Consider the following 14,561-nt stretch of genomic DNA (forward strand, 5'->3'; position numbering starts at 1 on the left):
GTCAGGAAGAGTCTACAGGACTGAAAAACAACTAAACAATAGCAAAACTATGTGCCAAGTGCTTTACAAATATTATCTTATTTGAATATCTATCATGTCAGGGAGGAATGGACAGTCATACACTGTCCCTCTATGAGCAGCAAAAGTCAAATTTCCTCCCCACTTCTAACCCAGTTAAGGATAACCTTACCTATACAGATAGGATGGGTAGGTGGGGGCATCTTTCTCAAGAGGATTAAAGTTATATTGACCTCTTGGTCCAATGGACAAAACCTGTAGTCAAACTGTTATCTGTTCAATAAACATAATTTGCAAATAAAACAAGACCACCCTGATTGCTTGTATAGATGAGAGAGCTGCCCTGTAATGTAGCTTCCAGAGGGCTGGGTTAGACTGAAATAGAGCTCTTTTGATTCCTCAGCTTCCCCAAGCAACTGGATGCATGTTATTGCCAAATATTCTACATGTGCATACAGCTCTTTCTATCTATGTATCATCTATGTATCATCTATTTATTATACACCCACATATACATTACACACAGAGACTCAGGACACCTGATTCTCTCAGTGTCTCTGTGTCACTCTGTGTCTCTGTCTGTCTCTGTCTGTCTGTGTGTCTCTGTTTCTCTGTCTCTGTCTGTCTCTCTGTATGTATGTCTCTTTGTGTCTCTGTGTGTGTCTCTCTCTGTCTGTCTCTCTGTCTGTCTCTGTCTCTGTCTCTGTCTCTCTCTGTCTCTCTCTCTGTCTCAGTATCATAAGCCAGCATGAGGGGGAAAGACCTTCAAGCTGTCAAGTCACGTAGATAGGAATGAAAAACAGCGGGGTCTGGGCACCACACAGGTCTTTCGATGACCACCTGTAATTCAAGACGGTTTCTAATGTATTAAGCTGCAACGCTCTTCCCTGGAAGTTAGATCAAGCTGCTCCCTTCCATTTGGAACTCCACCTGGGGTGGCCGGGGTAGTAGTTGGATAAACGTGTTGGTGCTCTCCAAGGAAGCGTAGGCAGAAGAGGGAGGGGGAGTGGTCCAGCTCCTTCCCTCCCTCTCTTCCTCCTCCCCTTCTCCATCTTCCCTCCCTCCCGCTCTCCACCTCTCCTCCTTCTCTCGCCATTGCCGCCCTCCCGCCCAGCCTCTTCGCTGACAGCTAGCTGCATCCCTCCAGCTTGTGCGGAAGGGGACGAGCTGGAGAGTAGAGTGAGCAGCGCGAGGGCCACCGACGGACCCAGAGGCAGGAGAGCCAGAGCCAGCCGTGGGAGCTTCAGCTGGTAAGCATTTGGGTTGGATGGAGGGTACAAGGAACAGGTGCCTCCGGGGCAGAAACGTCCTCTGAGACAGGACTGGAGGAGATTGGAGAAGCGAAGATGTGCTAAAGAAAACTTTCTCATTTTCTGGTCTGGCAGTTTAAAACTTGCTTCTGGAGGAGAGAGCAAATCTCGTGACTTTTATTTTTCGTCTCTCTCCCTTCCCTTCCCCCGCTCCATAATTGACGTTTCTCTCCCCCCACGGTGTTCCCGGGGCCTGGGTCTCGGAGTGGTCCCGGCGCCGGCGTGCGGGTCCCAGATGTGTCCTTCTGTCCCTGGGCTCCGCACTCTCCGTTACGCTCGGAGCAGGCGGGAGGAGAACCGGGAGCCGAGAATCGGGAGCCGAGAGCCGAGACCCAGACAGGCGTGTCCTGGAGTTCTAGGTACCTGACTTCGTCAGAGAGGAGGGGGCAGCGGCGGCCGGGGGCTAGAGATGGAGCAGGAGAAGAGAGGGCCCCCGCGCTGGCGGAGCTTGCCCCGGACATCTCCCGCGATAGTGCTGCACCTGGCAGGCGGGCCGAAGGAGCTGGTACCGGGCTGCCGCAGCTGGTAACCCCGCTGCTAATCCTGGTGGTGACCCCGGCTGGTGCAAAGGGACGGTGCCAGTGGGATTGGGGGTGGGGTGGGGGCGGCGAGGACCCCAGCTTGGGTCAGAGCGGCATCAACCCCCTGCTACGTAGCCGCGGGACTCTCTGCTCCTTTAACCCTAGGAAAGAGTGCAGTATTTTTTATTCAACCTTTGAAAGAAAAAATGTCACCATTCTATAGCAAAGACAGGGACAATGATGGCAGAAACAGTTTTGAATCCAAACTCCTTTGTGAGATCACGATCAAGCGGTTTACTTCTCATTAAGGTTTCCCCCCTCCCTATATTGTGCTGAAATAATAGCTGGCGTTTATATAGCATTTTAAGATGCACAAAGCACTTTTTTCAGTCATCTTGTAAAAAACAAAACCAAAAATGCAACAAATTATTAGCCCCATTGTCGACTGGCTAAACCGAGATTTGGAGAGTTCAGAGTTCTTTACTAGGGCTCCAGTGGCGCAATCGGTTAGCGCGCGGTACTTATAAGACAGTGCGGGCGGAGCGATGCCGAGGTTGTGAGTTCGAGCCTCACCTGGAGCATGGCTTTTTGAATAGGCGGTGTTGGTTTCCTGGAGAGGTCCGGGGAATTTCTCATCTGTCGTTTGCTGCTGGGCAACTCGGTTAACCTCTCTCTACACTGCAGTAACCTCTCTACAGATACTTTGCTTTTCTGATAGAAGTAGTACGATGTTAAACAAAAGTCATATCCTTTATTAAAATAACGGATAAGGAGTATTAAAAAAAATCACTGGCGGTCCAAAAATAGGTATTGCCAATGTTCATTAAAAAAAAGAAAAAGAAAAATTGAGTGGACTTCAAATAAGATGCAAATAAGAACTCTAGTATGGGAGCCCCTCCCCAAAGGGGGGTGGTACAACAGTCATGGGTCGAAATTCTTTTTGATTCAAACTATCTATATGATCTTGGGCAAATCATTTAACCCTTCTTCATTTTTACTGGCAACTTTCTGAGACCACAGATAACAGACCTTATCCAGGCTGAGGGTGTTTACAAACTGAACCCTTCTCGAGGCCAGGTTCCTTATTTTAAACTGTTTTTAAGGTTCTAGTGTGTAAAATGGGATTATTAACACTGCGCTAATTACTTTTTGGGGTTATAATGAAAAAAGTTTTAAGTGGGCCAGGATTGTTATTAGAACATCATTTCAGAAAATTGAGTTAAGGATGTCCCTTCAGGCCCACTCCCATTGTTATTAAGGGCAGCTAGGTGGTGCAGTGGTTAGAGCTCAGCCACTGAAGTCTGGATGACTCATTTTCCTGAGTTCAAATGTGTGACCCTAGGAGAGGCGTTTAAACCCTGTTTGCCTCAGTTTCCTACTCTGTAAAATGAGCTGGAAAAGGAAATAACAATCCACTGCACTGTTTTTGCCAAGAAAACCCCAGAGGTGATCCCGAAGAATCAGACCGAAAATGACTGAACTACAACACTCATTAATGTCCCCCTAAGACCAGTGTTCTTATAACCTGTTTTTGTATCATGGACCTTTTTGGCAGTCTGGAGAAGGCTATGGACCCCCTACTTAGGATGTTTTTAAACGAGTAAAGTAAAATATATAAAATTACAAAGAAAAATTACATTGAAATAATTATCAAAATATTTTTTAAAAATCTCTTAGACACTGCCCTTGGGTAAGAGTTATATTGTACTTATCATTTGTCATGGTGTAGTGCACAGTGTGCTGAATTTCTCCTCAGGGAAGACCTGAGTTTGAATCCTGCCTCAGACACTTTCAAGCTTTGTGACTTTGGGCAACTCATTTAACACTGCTGAGCCCAGTTTCCTCTTCTGTAAAAGTGAGATTCAATTATATGGCCTCTCAAGGTCCCTTCCAGCCCCAAAGCTATCATCCCATGGATTTCCTTACTAATAAGTTCTGGTAGCTGAATAATTTCATTCCTTCTAAAGAAATGTGCCTCAGTAAACATCCTGTGATAAGACATTTATTACCAAAGGTATCAAAGGCAGCCAGGTCTTGGTAGAGTCCTGAATTTTAGAACTGGCAGGGATCTTAGAGGTGTAAAGAATTAATTGTTATTTGAGGATTTTATCTTTTTTTCTCTCCTGTCTAGTCAAGTTATTTAAAAAATCCTTAGATTGATGACTTAAAAATCATTTTCCTTCAGCATTCTTACATTGTTATTTAAACCTGCTGTTTTAAGTTTTGCTGTAGAATGCACTTTAGAAAATTATAAATTATTGAAAGAGAAAGTTGTTAAAGAAATATAATCCTAGACTCAGTGCATCATAAGTGATGCTATGTAAATATAAAGAATAACAAGGGAGGATCAGATTTTGCTGTGTGTAGAATAATAGAGTTCTGATGGAGCATGGGATTCTGGAAAGGCCTGGTAATGTTTCTTGGAAAGAAAATATCCTTTACTTTAAAGTTTTCTGTCGTGAATGAACCACCATCATGATTATATGAGAATGCCATTTTTCCAACATGGGATTCAATAGAGAGGAAATGTACTTTACAGTTGGTATTTTAAGATAGTTTGGGGACTTGCACTATTGCAATGAATAATTTAGAAATACATTCTAGAGCCTTTATTTCTCTATTGCAACATTTTTACACCTTTTTTCAGTGACAGCAAACTAAGAACTCTGTGATGAGAAAAAGTAAGCAAGAATATCTTTGATGTCACAATACTCATAAAAAAACCCCACAACAACAAACCATTGTTAATCCACTTTAGAATGAAAAACTAAGGGGCAAAATTACTTGATTTATACGTATATATTCCTAAACAGGGATAGCTGATAATTACTTAGGTAGATCTACTAATTGCCACCTCATTAACCTATTCCATTAACACAGGGTCTTAGATTTAGAGCTTGTTTCTTTCAATTCTTTTATTTTACAAATGAAGAAACAAACCTAGACTGGGATTTGATCTGTCCTTGGATTGCAGAGCTAGGCTTTGAGTCTAGATATATTGTTTTTTCTCCTACAGTACATTGGTTCTTCCAAAGTTTCTTGGCCTAAGAATTCACTGTAGAAAAATGTATGTGACTATAATCCTTACTATCAAATATAGCATTTCTTTCTTTTTTGCAAACTGAGGCCAGGTCAGATTTGAACTCAGTTCCTCCTGACTCCAGAGCTTGTGCTCTATGCACTCACTACACCAACTAGGTGCCCCTAAATATAATTTTTTTTTTAGGCTATTGGGGTTAAGTGTCTTGCCCAGGGTCACACAGCTAGTGTCAATTGTCTGAGACTGGATTTGAACTCAGGTCCTCCTGAGTCCAGGGTCAGTGCTTTATCTACTGAGCCACCTAGCTGCCCCCTAAATATAATATTTCTTAGGCACCTAGGTGACACCGTGGATAGACAGAGGACCTGACCAGGAGTCAGGAAGACTTCATCCTTCTGAGTTCAAATTTGGCCTCAGACGCTAGTTATGTGACCCTGGACAAATCACTTAAACCTGTTTGCCTCAGTTTCTTCATCTGCAAAATTATCTGGAGAAGGAAATGGCAAACCATTCCAGTATTTTTGCCAAGAAAATCCCAAATGGGGTCAAGAAGAGAGTTGGATTTGGCTGAACAACAGGCACCTATACTTATCTAGTTCTGTGATTGGGCTTTACAAAGGAAGTAAAATAGACTACCCCCAAACAGCTCAGATTCTGAAAAGTAATGATGACAATGAAGCATATGCATTCAACATTTTTATTCAGTAGACTGGTCTCTTGAAAGAGCAAGCTAAAAAAATGCTTTACTTTCCTCTAGCAGCTCATGTTCTGAGAGAGGAAATGATGACATGGGCCTGGGTCCCAAACATTTTATTTACTAGAACCACAAAAACAAAAACAAACAAATAAACAAAAAAACAAGCGAAAACAGATACCCAACCTTTAAGAACCCCAGGCTTTAGTGAATGTATTGTATGACTGCATAGAGAAGGGAGTTCAAGGAAAGTATAAATGAGACCATAAAAAATTCAGGTGATGTAGAAACAATAGCTGAACAGGACAGGGTTATCTCACCTAGGCTGAGGGAATGTTAGACCTGCTTCTGAAAATGGACAGAGGGGACATGGGATGAAAGTCCATTTAAGGTAAAGTTTGGGAGTTCTGGAGAGCTGTTTGGTAGTGGGAGTGGCCAACTACAGAAGAGCTTTCCTTTGTCTCCTGGTCTTTCCCCAAATTCTTCACCTGCCCCCCCCCCCAAGTCATAGCATCTTCTTTGTGGATACCTGTAAATTTATCTGTGAACCTTCTTTTCTTGGTAGAGAGGGGAAGGATGAGATGGACTATAGCACCTTCGAGTCTAAAAGCATTTGCAAATAAAGAGGTGTAGAGGAAACAGTAAGACAGTTTACTCAAGTGTATTTCTATTTTAACTATAAATTGGAACATTTCTTGTCTACTCTTTATAGATAATTTAGATGTCTCAGGAGTTAAAAATACTAATCTGTTTAGATGAAATTAGGATATTTTTCTCTGCACACAATAGAAATAACTAGTCTAGCATATATGTTTATTTTGAGAATTAGAATACTCCCATGCAAAACCTTAAGAGCCAGATATAACTTGAAAAATCAAAACACTTAAATTAGCCCCATGCATCTGCCTTTCTTTCCCAAAGAGGCTTTTAAATCTAATGGAAAGCCAAATTCAACATATGCCTTATTTTGCCATACTCTATAAGGGGAATGGCTATGGGATTAGAAGAGAAAGTTCTAAACCTTAAATTCTACATCAGGGGTTCTCAATCTTTTTTATATCATGGATTCTTTTGGCAGTCTGGTGAGATATAGAAACATCTTCCCAGAATAATTGAAAAAATAAAATATTTATAATGGAAAGAAATACTAAGTTTTAATTTGAGGTTAGTGAAAATAAAGGGTTTTTTTCCCCATCCAGATTCGTAGACCACCCTCCCACGATATCTATCCATGAGGTGGGAGTGGGAGGAGTGGTGTTTGAGGGCCCTAGATTAAGAAGCCCTGCCCTAGATAAAGACTTCCCTGACTCTTTTTATCTCACATTTACGCCACAGAAGAGACAAAAACCTCATAATTATGTGAAGATATAGAAGCAATCTCTGAGTACTCTCTTAAGGTCATAATGATAAAAAGTTTAATGTTATATTTTCCTGGAGGCAGCTAGGTGGTACAGTGGATAAAGCACCCGCCCTGAATTCAGGAGGACCTGAGTTCCAATCCAGCCTCAGACACTTGACACTAGCTGTGTGACCCTGGGCAAGTCACTTAACCCTCATTGCCCCTCCCCCCCCCCAATGTTATATTTTCCCCATCCTACATTTTAATTTCATTCAGTGAGAGGAGAAACTATTTTATAAGGTATGATTGAGAGTAAGGCTTACCCTATCCTTACATTTAAGCTTTTCATGCTTAAATGATCTGCATAGAATGTAAGCTTCTTGAGGGCAGGGACTATTTTATTCTTTGCACCTGCATCTGGACAGCCTGGCACAATACCTAGTACATATAAGGAGCTGGGAATAATTGCTTTAGTATTATTATTATTATTGAATTTTATTTTATATAGTGATATTTCAGGAAATATTTTGACCTATAATAAATCTGCCTCCATGTAATGATGAGCTGTTATATAACAATAGGATCTTGCTGCATTGTGGTGATAATGACTGAACTCTTAATAAGTATGTATATCAGAGACTTACACAGTTCAGTGGCCCTGTAGTTTGCCATAACAAATTACCTCAGTACCTAATAGTTTTAGTTTCTTCCTCTTGCTCCTTTTATGAGTTGTGGGAAGTGCCCTCCACCCTCCCCTACTCCACACACACAGCTTGGCTATGTCTGCCCTTGTGGAAAGAATTAAACAGAGTATAGTTGATCTACTTTGTCCAGCCATCTTAGCAATTATAGCACAAGTTCATGTGTAGGGATCAGCTAAAAAGAAAGGATTGTGAGGTCAAGGTTCAACTCAATAACAAATACAAAGCCATCAGTTATAAACTAGTTAATGAGTATTTGATTTATAGTCAGAATACCTGGATTTGAATTCTAGCTCTGCTACTTGATGGCTTGTGTGACCTTTGAAAAGTCACTTCACATTTCTTGGTCTCAATTTTCCTCACCTGTAAAATGAGGAAACTGGGCTATATAACATCTGAGGTCCTCTATAGCTGTACATTAAATCTATGGTCCTATGATTGTCAGGTATAGGGCCACAATTGGTCCCTCAGGCAAAACCCCAAAGGAATCTTCAAATGAATTTCTGAAGACAAATTCAGATTGCTGAAGAAACCACAGATCTCAGAAAACAAAGTTCTGGAGGAGGACAAGACACTCTTCCTCCTTCTTTCACTGACCTTGCCTTCCATGGTGTTTTTGTTTGTCCTTTGTTTTTGAAGAGGACCAATGACCCCACAGGTGATGTCTTGACTAGTATATGAATTGAATTTAAGTTAGGCCGAGTTGTATGAAGTCATCAGCTTCACTCTTTCTTTCAGAGTCATACAAGTCCAGTAGCAAGACAAAAGTTAGAAAGAGTGGCGCTGGCTTGGGTTCAGCAGATAATTTTTGTGTCTTTGATGTCTGACCAAGCTCTAAGGATCTTCACAGCTTCAAGTTTTTATGGCCATTGGAACAAATTGTTCTCACCTACCTATTCTACCTGGGGAAGTCTTTGCATGCCACAAGTAGACATCTCCCAAACTTACTGACAGGATTGAGGTCTGTTGGTTACCATCAACCTGGTTCAGCCCATCAGCTTAGACGATTTACCAGGGTGTGGCTACTACACATGCTACAGCTTCTTGAAGACACAGTCGAAACTTGGCTGAAAGGTGGACACCATGGTGAATGAGCAGCTCTGGAAAGGACTCAGGAAGCCCTCACACCAAAGTTTCTAGTCTTCCTGGAACATCCTATACACCCCTTAGGGGTAGGTAAGTTGTTTAGCACTGTGCCTGGAGTCAGGGACACCTGAGTTCAAATTTGACTTCAGACGAATACCAGCTGTGTGACTCTGGACAAGTCACACAATGTCTGCCTGCCTCAGTTTCCTCACCTGTAAAAAGAGGATAATATTAGCACCCATGTACCTGGATTGAAATCTCTTGTCTGATGCTTACTGACCTTAGGTGTCCTTGGCCCTGAGATTCTTCATCTGTATAATTGTGGGGTTGACCAATATATCCTCTATCTTTAGTGCTATGATCCTATGACCAGGCGGCCTTCAAAGTGTCTTTTGGCTTGAGATTTGTGATCTTATCATAGTAGATTATCATTGCCTATCTAAGAGAGGGATGGGATTTTCTGAAGAGATGCACTGTCCCTTTCATGAAACAGAATCAATACTGTGTTGGATGGTTATGAGGACCTCTGTTGTTGTTCAGTTTCAGTTGTGTCTAACTCTCCATGATCCCATTTGGGGTTTTCTTGGCAAAGATACTGCATTGGTTGGCCATTTCCTTCTCCATTTTATAGATGAGGAAACAGAGGCAAACAGGGTCAAGTGACTTAACCAGGGTTGCACAGCTGGTAAATATCTAGGGCTTCATTTGAGCTCAGGAAGCTGAGTCTTCCTGACTCCAGACCTAGCACTCTCTATTGAGTCAGTTAGCTGCCCTTCTGTCTAAATTCATCCATCTCCATATGTAAATGTGGATTCCAGGTTTGAGTGCTTGACATGAAAATAGATACCTCCCTTCTCTTTGCTATTACACTGTCTTGGGATGGAAAAGGCAAAAAAATTATTATATTTGTGATTTTACCATTAAAAAATTTTCCTAATTATTTCAGAAAACTTTTTATACTTTTCCAATCAGCTATGTCAAGCGACAATTGATTTCTCTCTTCACTTTGTCAGTATCTACTTGCAAATAGTCCATCATAGCCCTTTTAGGATCCATAGCCTGGGAACCGTTGATAAGGTTACTGCTAAGGAACAGCATGTTTTATTTGCTCTAAGTGTAATCTGAAATCATTGTTGACATTTGTTCATTAAGCAATAATTTTCTTCGTTTCCTATATTCATTAAAGAGTAGGGGAGGAAAAATACTCCTTAAAGCACAACTCCACATCCCAAGTTGATAATAAGTTTTTTATTAGGTATATTTAAAAATTATTCATATTTATAGATTCACATTTTCCAAGCATGGGTTGCTATTGGTGCTTGCTTTCAAGGTAAAACTTAAATGTTGGGACACTAATATGAAAATAGTCAACTACTTTTTTCTTCCAAATCCTCGTGCTTTTTTTGTATACAAATGCCTCATTTGTCCAGTATTGTTGGGAGAATGAAATGTCCCAAATGAGGGAATTTTCCAAGACAACTAACACTTCTTCCTTTAGGGAAATATTTTATTTTAATAATTTTATGGACATCTTTACAAATGTATTTCACACTTCTCTCCCTTATTTAACAGAAAATTCTGAACATAATTTAATCTTGTCTTGATTATTGAGATTTATCAGTTGTGACACCCTCTGAGGAACTGAAAGTATGAGTCTTGTTTCACCCTACATTGAATAACCCCAGACTGATGAGTATTTTGAATTCTGATGTCTTCTTTCTTTTTCCTTCCTTTCTTCCGTTTTATTTCTTTTCTTTCCTTTCTTTCTCTTTTTTCTTTCTTTTTCTTTCTCTCTCTTTTTCTCTCTCCCTCCCTCCCTTTTAAGCACCTACTATGTGCCACAAGCTATGCCAACAAGTATACTAAGAGCATTCAAACAATACTCTATAGTTTTAATAAGCAAAAAACAATTCTAAAATAATCTGTATTATATCAAGTTTTCTCCATTTGGATAATAGTGCCAGCTAGGGAAGTGCCAGAGAGGGTGTTGCAGGCCCATTATCTACCTGACCAGCTGCTTGGTAAACTGAATGAGTCAGTGTGTAGGAAAGCCAGCCCTCTCAGGACCTGAGGTTTCTAAAACAGCTACACAGTTTCTCTGGGTTGTGCAAAGATGAATGGACTGGGAATCTGCAAAGATACCTTGGTCCTGACACTTTCTAGCTCTGTCAACCTGGGCAGATCACTTAATATTTGAATCTCAATTTCTTCATCTACAAACCAGATGATAAGGCATAATAATTCTGCAATTCCTTCCTGTTATGAGGGCCAAATTAAATGATATGTGCAAAGTATTTTGCAAACCTCAAAGCACTATTGAATTGTTCTTTCTTTTCCTCATTTACTTCCTGCCCTTTCTGTCTTAGGCAATGTCTGCTATCTGGTTGTGCACTGGTAAACAAAATTTGAATATAAGACTCTCCACACTCTAAGTCTAGCACTCTTTCCATAGCACCATATGTTATAGTTAATTGTGCACCTAGCTTATATTCCCTATCTGTAAGTTCCACAAGGACAGGAACTATGTCTTATTCATCTTTGCATCTTCCACAGAGCTTAGAGTAATGGGTTGCAAACAATATGTGGTCAATAAATATTTTAGGGATTGAATTGAATCTTAATTCAGTAGGCATTTAGTCAATTTGATACCTAATAATTTTGTGGGTTTTGCTGGGGTGGGGTACAGGAATACATTTTGTATTTTTGTCTGTTTCATGGGTTGCTGTGGTCAGAGAATTCATTATGAAGAGGCCAACCTTGTGGTGATTAGACTATGCCTAGTCAGATATGTTCTTGCAGAACAAATTCATTCTGTTACTGGGAAGGTACTCAACAAAATAATTTATTTTCAGTTATGAAACGGGGCTATAACTACACTGAGGCATGTAAAGATGTTCGGGTCCCAGCTCAAAGCTTCCATCTCACTCACCAAGTTGCTGCCCTTTTTTTTGTGTCCCCTATGACCAGAAGTATTGTGGTAAACATTTAACAGTCAGGTCTTCAAAGGAGAGGTTGGGAATGGTGTGTTCAATGTGAAATGTTGCACTTTCAGATGAGGTTGCTGTATTGTTGATTATATTTAATTGTTTTACTTTGTTATAGGAGACCTCTCAAGGAGTGGGGATAATCTATAAATGTTTGTAATATAAAAACAAAACATATTCTCAATAAAACTTTTAATAAGGAGTTTAACTAGAAGAGGAATTTCTATAACCCTATAGATTATGGCCCTCTGATTTATGTTCCCAAGGATTTTGGCAAAATTAGTAGAAATAATTGACATGCAAAAAGTTTGATAAAAGCTGTCCTTAAAAAGAAAATGACTTCTTTGTTTTTTGATACTGAGTTTTTGATCTTAATAATGTTTTACCTCCACTCTATTCTTGCAATTCTGCTACCTGATACTTGGGAAGTGAGAGGGATAGGGATTAAAATCTAAATATAATTTGGGGACTAATATTTGTCTTGAGTCATCCTGGGCAAGTCACTATACCTTTTTTCCTCTGCAAAATAAAAATATTTGTGTAGATTCTCTCCAGGGTGGTTATAAGGAAAACTATTTATAAGCCTTAAAATGCTTTCTTAATATTATTATCAGATCTAGTTTTAAAGCCAATTTTAAAACAGCTAAAGAAATGTGCTTATTGTAGGAATATTAGCTCCTTATGACCCTTGGCCATAAGAATTAACCTGTCCCCTTGAGGATTCTGTGGGCTCACTGGGCACAAGGCTGTAGCTCTAGTTAGACACAGAAATGCTCAGTAATCCATGATGATGAGTCATAGTGGGATTTGGCTGCTGATACAAAGAGGATATCCATGGCTCATGACCTACTATAGAGCTTTGCAGTGGGTCATATTCTGTCCTTAGAAGAGGAGGAGTTTAGCAGAGTTTTTAGCCTTTTGCAAAGCCCTGGTGATTATTAGCAGTAAGTGGCTAAATTTATATTTGGAAAGGATATAAGGAAAGTAACTTAGCTTCTAAAAATATGAACGTAACAATAGTTACTCACAATGATATAGAACGACAACCCTTTGAAGTCAGTAGGACGTCTTATTGGGGAACAGAGGAAAAAAAGCAAGCGATTCAGAGCCAGAGGTCCAGGGTTCAAAGTTAGGATCTGTCACCCAATGCCTATGTGACTGGGCAAATCATTTAGTGACTTTGGGCCTCAGTTTCTTTATTTGTAAAATGAAGGGATTGGACTAAGAGGCCTAATAGATCCCTTACAGAACTATCTCTAAGACCCTATGTTAGGAAATGGCTGTTGGAGAGGGGCTTCTATTCTCTCCAGGTATTAAAAGCTTACCAGGTATATTTTCTTAGTGTGGGAAAGATTGTTTTCTTAATCTGGTCGGAATATGCAAAGGTTAAATGTAAATCAAATATTTACATTAAAAAAAAAAGGCAGAAAGTTAACTCTTCTGGTCAAGGAGTTAGGCCTGGTTTGTATTTCCCTTAGGATCAAAGAAGGGAATCTGCAGTACCAGACTATTTCTCCTCTTTATATAAAGAACAAACATTAACAATGCAGCAGCAGCACCTTTCATGTGCTTTAATTTTGCCACAGCCCACAAATGACTCCTCAGGGGAATTAGGGAAAATTTTGAAAGTTCGTGTTTAATGAAGCCTCTAGAGTAGAGACCTTGACTGTGTTTCAGATCAGATTTAAAGCTGCTTGTGTGCAAAGGCTGACTGATTGTGTCTCCTCTTAATCCTGCTACACTTTGTAAATGCTAAGGGATTACTCTTTTCAGAGTTGCAGAATAAAAGTGTCATCCAGAAGCCACAGAATGAAGTAATGAATTGTGTACATACACCTCAGCTTTGAGGAAGAGGAAAAAAACTAGTAAGAGAAAAAAACCCAAAACACCCTACTCATCTTTCTTATTTGCCTTCCACATCAGTTCCCTCATAATACTTCTTACTTTTAGCTATGACCATGTGTCTTTGGGGAGCGTAAATTGATCCTTCTTGGGATTCAGAAGTAAGGGTGTTCTGATGGGAAATGCTTCTTTTTGGTATTTGGGTGTTGTCCCCTGCTTTTTTTGTAAAGTTTGAGAATGGGGGCAATTTAAAAGTATAAAAGTCTTCTTAATTTTTTTTGCTAATATCTACAAAATGATCATTTTTTATAATGCTACTGAGATATTATATTGGTAGATTATAGCACAATTATCTTTTAAAAGATATTTTAAAAGATTATAGCACAATTATCTTTTAAAAGATATTTTGGGGCAGCTAGATGGCGCAGTGGATAGAGCACCGGCTCTGGAGTCAGGAGTACCGGAGTTCAAATCCAGCCTCAGACACTTAACACTTACTATCTGTGTGACCCTGGGCAAGTCACTTAACCCCAATTGCCTCACTTAAAAAAAAATTCTATTGTGGAAGGCTTTGAAAGTCAGGTAAAGTAGACTGAGCTTAACTCAGTGGACAACTAGAGACCACCTAAGATTTTTTGAATAGAAAAATGGTGTGGGTAGGTCAATACTATGAAAGTTTATTCTGAATTATGGAGGTATGAAGGGCTATCTCCAATTCCAGGAAAGACAATAAAATCATTTAGCAACATAATCAACTGATTCTTGTATACTATTATGTTTCTAGTCTACAGTCCAGTGGGAGATTGCTTAGAAAAAAAAATAAGTTTAACCTTAGGAAGTAGTGCCAAAGAAATACAATAGTCTTAAGGGAGGTTTTAAACTGTTTTGTATCACTCATATGGAAAATCACCCCCAATTTCAGGAAGTAAAAAACATTAGTGAAAGGGAGAAGATAGCAGATGCCTAGAGAGTAATCTTTTTTCTCTGAGTGACTCCTTCCTTCTGTCATTAAGTGGGGCTACTTCA

General features: G+C 40.0%; 1 protein-coding gene and 1 non-coding gene across 3 annotated transcripts in view; both read left to right on the forward strand.

The window, feature by feature from the left end:
* The first annotated feature begins 1,063 nt into the window (after window positions 1–1,063).
* PKIB (cAMP-dependent protein kinase inhibitor beta) overlaps window positions 1,064–14,561 on the forward strand; it is a 123,136-nt gene continuing 109,638 nt past the window's right edge. The window contains exon 1 of one of the 2 annotated variants that reach the window (XM_044001961.1): window positions 1,064–1,268. The gene's annotated coding sequence lies outside the window, so the exon portion shown is untranslated. Of the gene's footprint in view, window positions 1,269–1,341; window positions 1,688–14,561 lie in introns of those variants that run through there. The other variant, XM_044001962.1, reaches the window with a different exon arrangement.
* On the forward strand, window positions 2,338–2,430 carry TRNAI-UAU. The gene is given in 2 exon segments: window positions 2,338–2,375; window positions 2,395–2,430. It is a non-coding gene; the product is annotated as a tRNA-Ile (tRNA).

This window comes from Dromiciops gliroides, chromosome 4 (assembly GCF_019393635.1).
Source record: "Dromiciops gliroides isolate mDroGli1 chromosome 4, mDroGli1.pri, whole genome shotgun sequence".
Lineage (NCBI taxonomy): Eukaryota > Metazoa > Chordata > Mammalia > Microbiotheria > Microbiotheriidae > Dromiciops > Dromiciops gliroides.